This window comes from Myiozetetes cayanensis, unplaced genomic scaffold, assembly GCF_022539395.1.
Source record: "Myiozetetes cayanensis isolate MyiCay16 unplaced genomic scaffold, myiCay2020 scf16, whole genome shotgun sequence".
NCBI classification, from domain to species: Eukaryota; Metazoa; Chordata; class Aves; order Passeriformes; family Tyrannidae; genus Myiozetetes; species Myiozetetes cayanensis.
In genome coordinates, this window is record NW_026087270.1 from 8,086,607 (window position 1) to 8,097,644 (window position 11,038).

Genomic DNA, 11,038 nt, shown 5'->3' on the forward strand with positions numbered 1-11,038 from the left:
AAGAGAAAAAAACTCTTCACATTTTCATAAATTTTTTCATGTTCTTTTTGGGTTGAAACTAATTTTTTCTTATTTTTAGGCTTTTTCTATTACAAAACAATTTGTCTTCTTAATTTTAAACAATGGGCTCAAAAAGCTACTTTATGAGGTAAAAATGTTCTATTCTAAAAATATAAAGAGTTCCTGTTTCAAGTCTATTCAAATATTCTGCTCCAATATTTTAATACACAGAAAACTGTCAAAAGTGAAGCATCTATATGGGCTACCATTTTGCAGTGAGGAGCTGTCCCACAATAAATTTTCTGACCAGTTCCAAATTGAAACATGAGAGAATACAGGGATTATATTTACAAGTGGTTTTGTATCTTCAATAGTATTACTCATCCCTTTCATCTCTTAAGGGCAAAGATGACTCAGAAAATCATGATTGAAAGTTCAGGCCCTAAATAATAAAAAAATATAATAATTATATTTATTATTTTATTTTCTTTTATTTTAAAGATTTAACACATAATCTGAAAAAATAGTTTTCAATTAATTCTGCTTAATCTGATTCTTTATTTACCTAAATTCATCTTCCCAGGAATTTTAGTAAGGAAGGTACACTTTCATTTCATAAACATTTCTGTCTCTCTATTCCAGCTTTACTATAAAGGAAGAACATCTTATTTTTTCCAATTTTCTTTCCACCCAAACTGCAAGGTGCCTCTAATTATGCTAAACATTTTGGCTAGCTAAAGCCAGTTAGCTTTATTTTGTTTATTTTTATACTGAAGATTTTTACAGTTGCTTTGTTAGAATACCAGGGCTTTTTCGCCAATGAGATGCAAAAATTAATAATACTTTGCTTGCTAATACTGAGTTAACAGTCACAACATACAACATCCAGACTAACCCTGAACAAGAACTCTGTACCCATCAGATACTCCAAATAGTACAGACATAATCCTATTAAAAAGATAAAATAATATAAGAGGAAAAAAACCTAAAAGGAATCTTAAGTATGTATATTCCTCTTTAGGCTTCATGACTTAACAGTCCCTCTGAAGCCATCACATTTCATTACAGTGGAGCTTTCTGGTCCAACCCCATGTATAGAAAAAGCTCCTGCATCCTTGAGTTCTTTGCTGCCTGTATTTGGCACAGATTTTGAGTATAGGATGAGCATCTGACCTTCAAAAAAAATCTTAAATTCAGAATATATAAAACAGGCTGCTTAGCCATTCTTCTTATTTCTAAAGGAGATTAAATGCAGTTGAAGAAACTACACTGCATTCAGAAACTGGAACCTTTGGAAGAAAGGGTGACATTTTCTCAAAAAGAAAAAGTCCACAGACTAGGACTTTTCAACTGTTTCAGTATAAAAGAGCCAAATATAAAGAGCAGGAAACCATTCTGTACTTTCAGAATAATGTGAAAAAGACAACCCAAGAGAGCTTTAATACCTGAAATGCTCTTAAATCCTAAAGAAAGACTTTTTGTAATACTATATCAAAAGGGGAAAGGGAAATAGCCCAACACAGTGCTTTCCTTTTTTCAGCATGATATGGATGTGGAAAGTATGTTAATTTCTGTATTCTCAAAGGAAAACAAATAGCATAAACAGACAGACAGGAGAGGAAGAGAGCAGTATGTTTAAAATAATAGAGAAACCCACCACTCATTTAAGCTGTTAGCTCTGGGAAGGCTCAGGCTGTGTGTCCAATCACAGGACCTACAGTTTATGCCAAGGCTTGTTTCAGATGCATTCTGCACCAACTCCACCAAACGCAAACACAATTAGAGCATTCAGCATCAGACAGTAGGAGATCCCCTTTGATGTTGGGATAAAATGAGGATATGCATGGTTTTGTCCAAAATGACAACCATTCCAGGTTTACTAATGGGTATCTAATAGAAAAAGAGAACTTTATGATGCTCATTAATTACCAAACTGTCATGTGCTTCTGGCAGAAAGAAAGTAATCCTCTTCTCCAGATTAGACAGCCACCACAAAGGACTTCAAAGAACTTTCAGTCCCCTCCCCTGAGAGCTGCCTTGCATAAACCTCACAGCACTAACCGTGCAAATTAAAAGAAGGGAGCAGTTGACAAACCCTTCCTGATACATGCGCAGTCTATTGCTGTTGGCAGTTCAGACACGAGCCCTTATTCTGCTGGCAGATGTGCACATTCTCTATTCATAAAATGTGCTCTAAAATTCACACAAAACTTTACAAATTATCAGTAAACAATACTTTCTGTTCTTGCTTTCAAACCTGGAGATGTTTGTGCTGAAGATCCTTTGGTGGCAATAAAAAATCTTTTTTAAGAACATGAAAATGTAGAAGAAATACAGCTGAAACTCTAGTTCTCAGAAATTTTCCTCAGATGCTTTTCTTAATAAGGAGCAGCTAATGTATGCCTTTTTCTGGCAATTTGCCACAGTGGGTGTAAAGGGCTACAGAAATCATCCAATATGAGAATGGATGTGTTAGGGAGCACGAAGCACTTACAGTGATTCCCCTAGTTTTAAATGGTCAGACATTTATAGAGTTGGAGATTTTGCTTTCAGCACAAATTCCTTCCCTTGCTCTTACATTTCTATAAACTCTTTTTATGAAACTTTCTTTTTCCCCAGGGACTGAACTACAGACTTTAAAGTAGGCAATACATTTCACATATTTATGATTGTCACCCAAATGCATGTATTTATGGTTGTTTTCACAAAGGTCTGAAATAGTGATAAAGTCTGAGGAGGAGCAAGGGGATGGGAACTTCTGATGTTTGGATGACACATGAATTTTAGATGACAGGATTGTGTTTGTGAACATATTTGCCTTATTGGTTTTTTTTTATTTACTCATGTAGATTCAAATTACTTTGCTGACAAGGTGAAAGACGATGAGCCCCATTATGATTTGGAATCTGAATATTCTCAGTCAAAGCATCCCAAGCAGCACTTGGCTAAAGTTATTTGTATTGGTCTTACTGGAAAGATCAACCATTTAATCAGTGACCCTCAAATTTTAAATTTAAACAAGGGCTTTCTCCAACCAATTTGACAGACTTTTTAGAACAATGATTGCCAGAAGCACACTGCTGTCCAGGACTGTTTATGTTTACCAAGAACATAAAAGTCCAGGGGAAGTAGTACTGAGAGACAAACAGTACTAAGGGTTCAGAGAAAAAGTAATAATCAGAGGGACCATCAAAAACTGTTCTTTTGGTCATAGCACTTTTCAGACAGCACCTCTTTGGTGCATCATGGCAAATCTATTCCAAACACTAAACTCTTTGTAATATTACCTCCTTCCCAAGTCATGTGTGTGCTGCTTCTCAATTTTTAAGTAGCAACAAAATACCTGGAAGAAAATAGATTTAATTTTCCTTTCTTTTTTTTTTTTTTAATTAGTAATTTAACATTCTTGAAAACTCTAAGGTTGCATCAGAAACATTATGTATTCTGAACAAGTGACCAACTTAGGTCACAGCTATGTATGTAAAATACCAAATGAGACTGGCTGAAATATGTTATTAACATTTATAGTGAAAAAAAAATCATCTTTTTGAGGGGTAAAAACCCAAAACATTTCAATGGAAATAAAATTTTTGTGGTATAAAAATGTCAAGAACTTAGAAAATAATGTCAGCACAAAACTGGAAAAGTTGGAATTTTATCTGAGAATTCTTTCGGTTTTCACCATCCACTGATTTTATTTGAGGATGAAAAATCTATTTCTTGATTGTCTCTACAGTTAGACCCTTCATTGCCTCTTTTGATCATGAAACATATGCTTTTCTAGAATACTCTTTTTTCATATTAATAATTACGAAGGGCTTCAACATTTCCAAATTACCATGAGCAGAATTTTGGCTTTCCTATCAGCTCTCCAGGAAAAGCCTTTATAATGGGTCTACTTATACATGATGAAATAAAAGTTCAATAATTGAATGTGAGACTGTCTGTGTTTGGTCAGACAGAAAGAAGCCACCTGATATCTTCCAGCCCTACACTGGGGGAAAGACAAGCACAGCTCACAATGAGGAGTCAAAAGAAATACAGTCATAACCACTAAAATGGTACATTTGTATTGTGCTATAGAAACTTTCCTGATTGTATCTCTACAGATTCTTTCCTTCCCAGCAAAACCTTTTAAAAATGCTCCTTAATATCCTAAGTGCTCTTGATGCCACTACTTCTGTATAATCTGCCATTTTCTTTGGGGTGAAACCATCACAAATTGTTAACAAAATTATTAATAAAAACAGACGAAGAATTAGCTTGCAAGTTGGCTAAAGATAACCAGAACTTGTAGGCTGAACAACTATAGGACTTTCTTTTCTGCCCCTTTTCAGAGGTTATCCATTACAGCTGAAAATCCAACACCCATCTTCGTTTTGCAATTCAGCTGATAGAAAAAAGCAGGACTTTTAGTCTTTGACACAACATCCTCTGTTAAGAACATCCTCCTTCACCTTCTTCCCCAAAGACAGTCAAGAAACACACAGTCAAGGGTAAACCACTCCCAACTCGGTTTCATGGGTGTCCATTTCTGAGGCAAGTTCTCTCCTGGCAGATGAACAAAAGCAATGCATTCATACTACTTCCACCTCCTTAAATTCATCTGTAATTTTTTTCCACAATAAGACTAAAATCACAGTTAATTCCTGAATGGATATGTTTCTGTGGACACACCAACTTCCAGGATATGCCCACAAAAATGTGACTCACTTTGTTGTCTCTTTTCTCCAGTGAACATCAACGGATAATTCTTGTTTCAAAATACTCTGGTTGGCACCAGACAAATAAGTCATTCTCCTGAATGTGAAACAATTTCCATTAGTTAAGTGACAGCTGAAAGAAAAGGAGTCCTGGAAAAAAATCTGGAATGGAATGATCCTTTCAGGCAGAAATTGAATTGGGTTCAATTAAAAAATACAGTCACAGAGGGGTTTGCACTGAATTTTTGTGCTGCATTTTAGAGCACATGAAAGAAGCAGTGAAACAACAAATGAAGGCAGTAAGAAGAAATCCAAGGCAAACAGAGGTGATATGATCTAAGAAGAGACAAGAAAAAGAGTTTTAGATTAGAGGGCTGTGTGGACAAAGGCCTGGATCTGTGAATCCTGTATTTAATCCCAGCTGTGCTCAGGAGAACAGGACTTGGTGCGTATTCTTTGTAGATGAACAAATTTGTACCAGAGAAACACTTCAATCCATAGTCAACTTCTCATCCTAAAAGAAACAAGCTAAAATTGGCGAGCCCCTCAGGTCAAAAAGAGATTAGTGGTGTTAGCAATGAGGCCTGAAGTGTAAGCACAGAAATTTCAAGTTGCTATTCCTGCTCAGCCAAAGTGCAAGCTCTAGCACTTTTTTCAATTCAGTTCAATGTTAAACTCAAATGAATGGCTGAACCAACCACAAGTTGGTCAGAAAGGGCCGGAGGTTTTTCAGCAGTCACTTAGTCTCATCTAACACCAATGATATTCCTAAAACTTTTTCCCCTCCAAAAAATGGAATCATTCCAACCCAGGACCAGCCCTTGATATGCTTTGAACCAGCCAGCTCAGGCCACAGCATGACTAAGATGTAAAAGTTAGGAGGGAAGGAAGAGACCCCACTTGAACTGGCAAAAGACTTGAGGAAAGTCAAGTCCTTGTAACATCTTCCAGGATAAACAGTCAAGGAACCAGTTAATACACACTCAGATGCATCTGGACTTGTAGATCAAGATCAGGGCAGAAAAGAAGCAATAGTCATTCCAAGAGGCTGTGGATTTGCCAATAGAACTTGAAGCTTTCCCTTTTTTTCTCAGCAGCCCATTTCACAGAAAAGGCAACTGGAGCTCAAAGACCTGCCAGGTGATTGCTGTGAGCTGAGACAGCACAATTCAGAGCCTGATCCTGGGAAACAGAAGTCTGAGGGATTTTGAGATGTTTCTGTGCAATTAGCAACAGCAATCAGTTCAGTTGGTAGAAAAAAAATAGTAAATAGGAACAACTGAGACATTAAACTAAGTCATTAAATGTTCTAGCATGAAAAAATCTTTTTCTCCCAAAAAGATCTGGCCAAGTCCTCAGATGATCATAGATACACAGAGGTCTGAAGAGTATAGCATGTTGATTTGTCAGTTTTCCAGAATGTGAAAACTTCAGCATAGGTTGGATGAGAAAGAGGAGCCCTTTTATTGGTCAGCAAACTGTGACTGGGCAATTTTAAGAGATCATTCATCCCTTCCATACACACACACATACAAATGCATACACAAGGACTACTCCTTTTCTCATGACTTGATTCATGACTCACGTTTTTACAGATTGAACCCAGAGTCCAGTGATGGAGAGTGAAAGAAATGATAGTGGTACTTTGGAAGAAGTAATGTTTATGTTCCATAGTACTGTACCTCCTGCCAACACATTTCAGATCAATAGGGCATTTCTACTTGAATTCCCAGAAGAACAAATTTATGATCTGGACAAATCATATATTGCTGCCATAGCTTTATAGATTAAACCACAAACAGGTTCACATAAAAGGATGGCATTAATGCTTTGTCCATTATTATTACATTGAAAAATTAGTAGCAAATGCTATCCCCACCAGAGCAATTACCAGGTAAAAACATCCAATCAGAACTACTCAAGCCAAAATCAGATGGCTCCTTGGGCCTCTGTTAACTCCTGTTAATATACCTGAATGAACTGGGTCATCAAAAAACATGAGTACACCCAGAATTTATGCAACTGAAAAAGTTTCCATTTCATTGACTGGAACAATGGATTTGTTCTTTCAATAAAAGCCTACAGGGTGTTAAAATACTTACCTAAGAGGGATGCCATATTGGAGCACAATGCCACAGTGAAATCATCTGGTGAATGAAGCACTCCAATGTGCAGTTCTTCAGATAATCAAGCTTAACGCTTTTCCCATCACAGAAGGAAATCCAGCTATTTCAAAGTGAAATCAAGGTGTAGGGTATGGAATTATGTACAAGTTACTACTGGGCCTTTTAAGAGACAGAAATACTCTGGCTAAATCTGGCTAAAGCTGTTGCTGTTATGAGTCTGCTGAAGCTGGCAAGCTGGCAAACATCCATAACTCCTGTTAGTTTAGACAACCCTGATCATGGGTTTTCTAAATGACCAACAATGAATATTTGATGCAATCTTTTTTTGAAGCTGCTTGCTCATCCTATTATGTGATTACCAAACAAGGACAGACCTGCTGCAAAATAAGGTATGGTGTCCTTCCATGAAGGAGAACAGATTTCAATTCTGAACCTCCAACTTCCAAACCAGCATAGGGTAGAAATGTGCCTGATTTGCTAGTCCCAAATCTAGAACAAACACTTCCAGGACACTGCAGGTTCATGGATGGAATGAAACCCATAAGCAGATTCCCAGCAATAATGCTGATTGGAATCCAGATATTTATCATTAGAGTCACATGTTAAAGTAGAACTATTGAACAAATGGAAAATATTAGCTCATAGCAGAAAGAGATCCATAGAATATGAGAGAATTGACTCCTCACGTAGGCCACTGAACAGGTAATTGGAAATAAGTTAGTCATGCTTACCTGAAGCGTTAACCAAACAAATGTTTTCATAAAACCACAAATTACCCAGTTATCATTGTTGGACACTTACCAAGCCTGAAAGCAATGCAGCAAATATTCAAAACACTGATACCCACAAAGCACTACAGATGAGTTCTAGGGTACCCAGCCAACGAGAGCCCATGACTGTGGGGGGGATAATAATGTTGAAATGATGATCAGAACAGATAAACTCATTACCAGATTATATTTGATGATATAAGGTTAACGAAATGGGGAAATAGTTCTATTCACTCTGAAGGCTCTTCTGAAGGTGTTTGTATCTTGAAAATAATCCCAATGTTAATGCAGAATTGTGAGTGCATTTCCCATTTAAAAAAATAATCAGTATAATAGCTGTTAAGAAGATCTATCTGATGATCCTGTTGAGGGTCAGAACAGCTTATCTGTTCTTAGAACTGTAAAGATGATATTAAGCATGCAAGGAAGCAGCTATGGATCTAGACAAAGCTGCTCAGTAAATCAAAAGGCTCCCCTGCTATGTTACACTGCACACAAACAGCTTTAGCTCCGGGTCTGCACACACTGACAGCTACTTACATGAATTTTAACACTAGGACACAACATTAAGATGATATTTTCAGAGCAGTATTTTTTCCATTCTGATGTCCCCCAGTCTCTGGCAGCTTTCTCTGGGTTACTAACTTCTACACTTCAAAGAGGCAAAGAAGGCAGAAATGCTGGTGCATTCTGACAGTGAGCAGTGAGAACTGGAGTTTGCACCTTGGGCTGTGGCAGAGCTCAGAACTTCCCTGGTACAGGAGAGGGCCATGCCATGGTGAGAGCACACGTAAAACCTAACACTCTATAAAACAAAACTCCAATTTAACCTTCCTCTTGGAATCTCAAGATGAATATCACAAAGAAATAGTTAGATGTGGAGACACACACTTCAAATCAAAACTCTCCTCGTGTGTCTAAAGCAGCAATATCGAGTTTAAGCTCTCTGACTGTGAGCTGATAACCCAGTTAAGGAATAATACACCCAGCAGTTCAACAACTGCCCAACTCCATGTCATTTGCTGACCAGCTTCTCTTTTTTTAACTCTAAAGTAAACATAGCTGACAAGGCCAAATATATAGAACACAGACACACAAAAAAACCCCAAACAACAAATTAAAACAAAACTAGTGGCTCAATAACCACAGGAGAGAGCCACAGTCTGTTCTCTTGCAACCAGCCTTGGTTATGAGAGAAATTCCTGTGGAGGCAAAATGCTGTGAGAGGGAAGTGCTGCTTGGCACAGGGAGGGAGCTCTGCCATGGCTGGGCTGCAGGGAGGGTGGGCATTAGTACAGTCCCTTCTTTTCATGGGGGAACGGAGAGACCAGACAAAGGGATCAGCTGCTCATCTGGAAGAGAGTTAAATCAACCAGAAATCAGCAAGAGGGCAGATGTAAAAAGTTAAGACTGATGGTGTTGTGACTTGAAGTACAGATCGTAGTATCTGAGAATTTTGAAATAAAATGTTTATGAACTAGAGTACTTCAAATAGATTTCTGTATTTTGGGAACTACAATAAGGTGATGAGCCAAGTAAAAGAAAAGAAAAGAAAACAAAACAAACCCTAACATTTAGATTCCATTGAAATTAAACATTCCTTTTAAGTAAACACTTCTACAATAATCCTAGATTATACCATGCTTGAATTATGACAGTTTAAAAAAAAACAAAGCAAAACAAAATAGAAAAACTCCCAAACTTTCCAAAGTAAAATATTTCAGGAGTGAACAACACTAAGTGAACATTTTGGATTCTGCAAAACATAGTGCAGGTTTAAGAATAAAAATGAAAAAAAAAAAAATACTGTTTACTTGACTTTTTTTTTCCCCTATGGAGAAACACATTTTGATGCCTGCACTTTTGCCTTGAGTAGCTTAGGGCTTCTCTCTCAGCAAAGCAGAGCAGAGTTCATCCAGCTGTCTAATGAGGTAAGAGTGAGTTCTGTGACAGGATCTGCAGGCAGGATAGGATCCTCAGTTTGGTAGTCGAGGAACAGAAGGCATAGTGAAAGGAAAAAGAATTTATTTTCAATATTTAAGAAGAGACAAAGAAAGGGAACTAATGAAAAGGTCCTAATATCTTTCTGGTAGGTTTTCTGAAGTCTAATTTTGGTGAATATATGCAGTTAGAAATCTCTCAGTTTACACACTGTCATGAACAGTTATTACTCTAAGTTACTGGAGGGAAGAGAGGTCTCCTCAGTCAGGGAATCCCCAGCTGTGTGGGTCAAAGGACACAGGCTCTGTCTAGATTGATGCTATCTGGTTCTTACTCCTATGCAAAGAGGAAGACAAGGAGATGTAACTGCCATCTCAAAGACTGGATCTAACCCCAAAGAGGAGCAGAGCAGAGCACAGAAGCTGAAGCTTGAAAGCTCCCTAGATATTTTTTTTTCCACTGACCCTAACAACTATTTTGAAGAGGGAATCTGATCAACTTGTGAAAGATACTGAAGAGACAGAAAGGGGGTAGTTCCTGCAATAGCAGTGATTTGGACATACTACAAAGTTCCTTCCTGTTTGGTAATCACTCAATTATATAATGATCTAGATTGGAAGGGACTCTGGAGGTCATCTAGTCCAAATCCCTGTATTTTACACCTGTTCAGAATTTCCCTTGGTGCAACCTGTGGCCACTTCTTCTCAGCCTTTCACTGTGCATCTCCAGGAAGGGTCTCATGAGTATTGAAAGTGTAGGGTCTGCCACACTTTGTCAAGCTAATGATTCAGTATCACGTTTCTAAGCACTAAAGGCTCTTAAGGGAAGAATAAGATATGCACAGATTAATTCCATCATCCTTTCTGATTCCAACAAATGGAAATTTAGGAATACCTTGAGTTAAGAGTTTGCAACTCAGCAGTGGTGCTTAATTAGACACAGGTTTAACTCTTTCTGAAATCTATTTTGTTTCCACAAAATTCTATGGTGGTAACTGCTGTAGTTGACCTATAAATTATGAAAAGGGCTTCCTTAACTTGCAGAGGGACAAATCAAGCTCTTCCAGTTTTAGTAATATTTTACTGGAAGCAAGTGAGACTAAGGTGCATGACTTCATTAGATGATTTATGCAACTTCAGTGACAGTGGTTCTCAAGGATGTTTTCAAACTTTACAGTGAAGGGAAACTGTTGAGATAGCAAATGTTAACACCCTCTGAGAATTCTCTGCATAATGAAGTTTACCAGCAGGACTATCACAATGAAGTTTTTCCATCAGACTTCTAGGAATATAATTTCTCATGTGAAGACACTCCAAAATGGGCAAGTTCACCCAGGATTTACAGCAATATAGCTATCATAATATATTATAGATTGACTGGTAAATCTATACCTGTACATAAGGATTGGCTGCAATAAGGCAAAACAAATTTTAAAACAGTTTATTTTTTTCCCTTCAAAGACAACTTTTAAGATCAAAGGCAAATAAAAAGGATATTA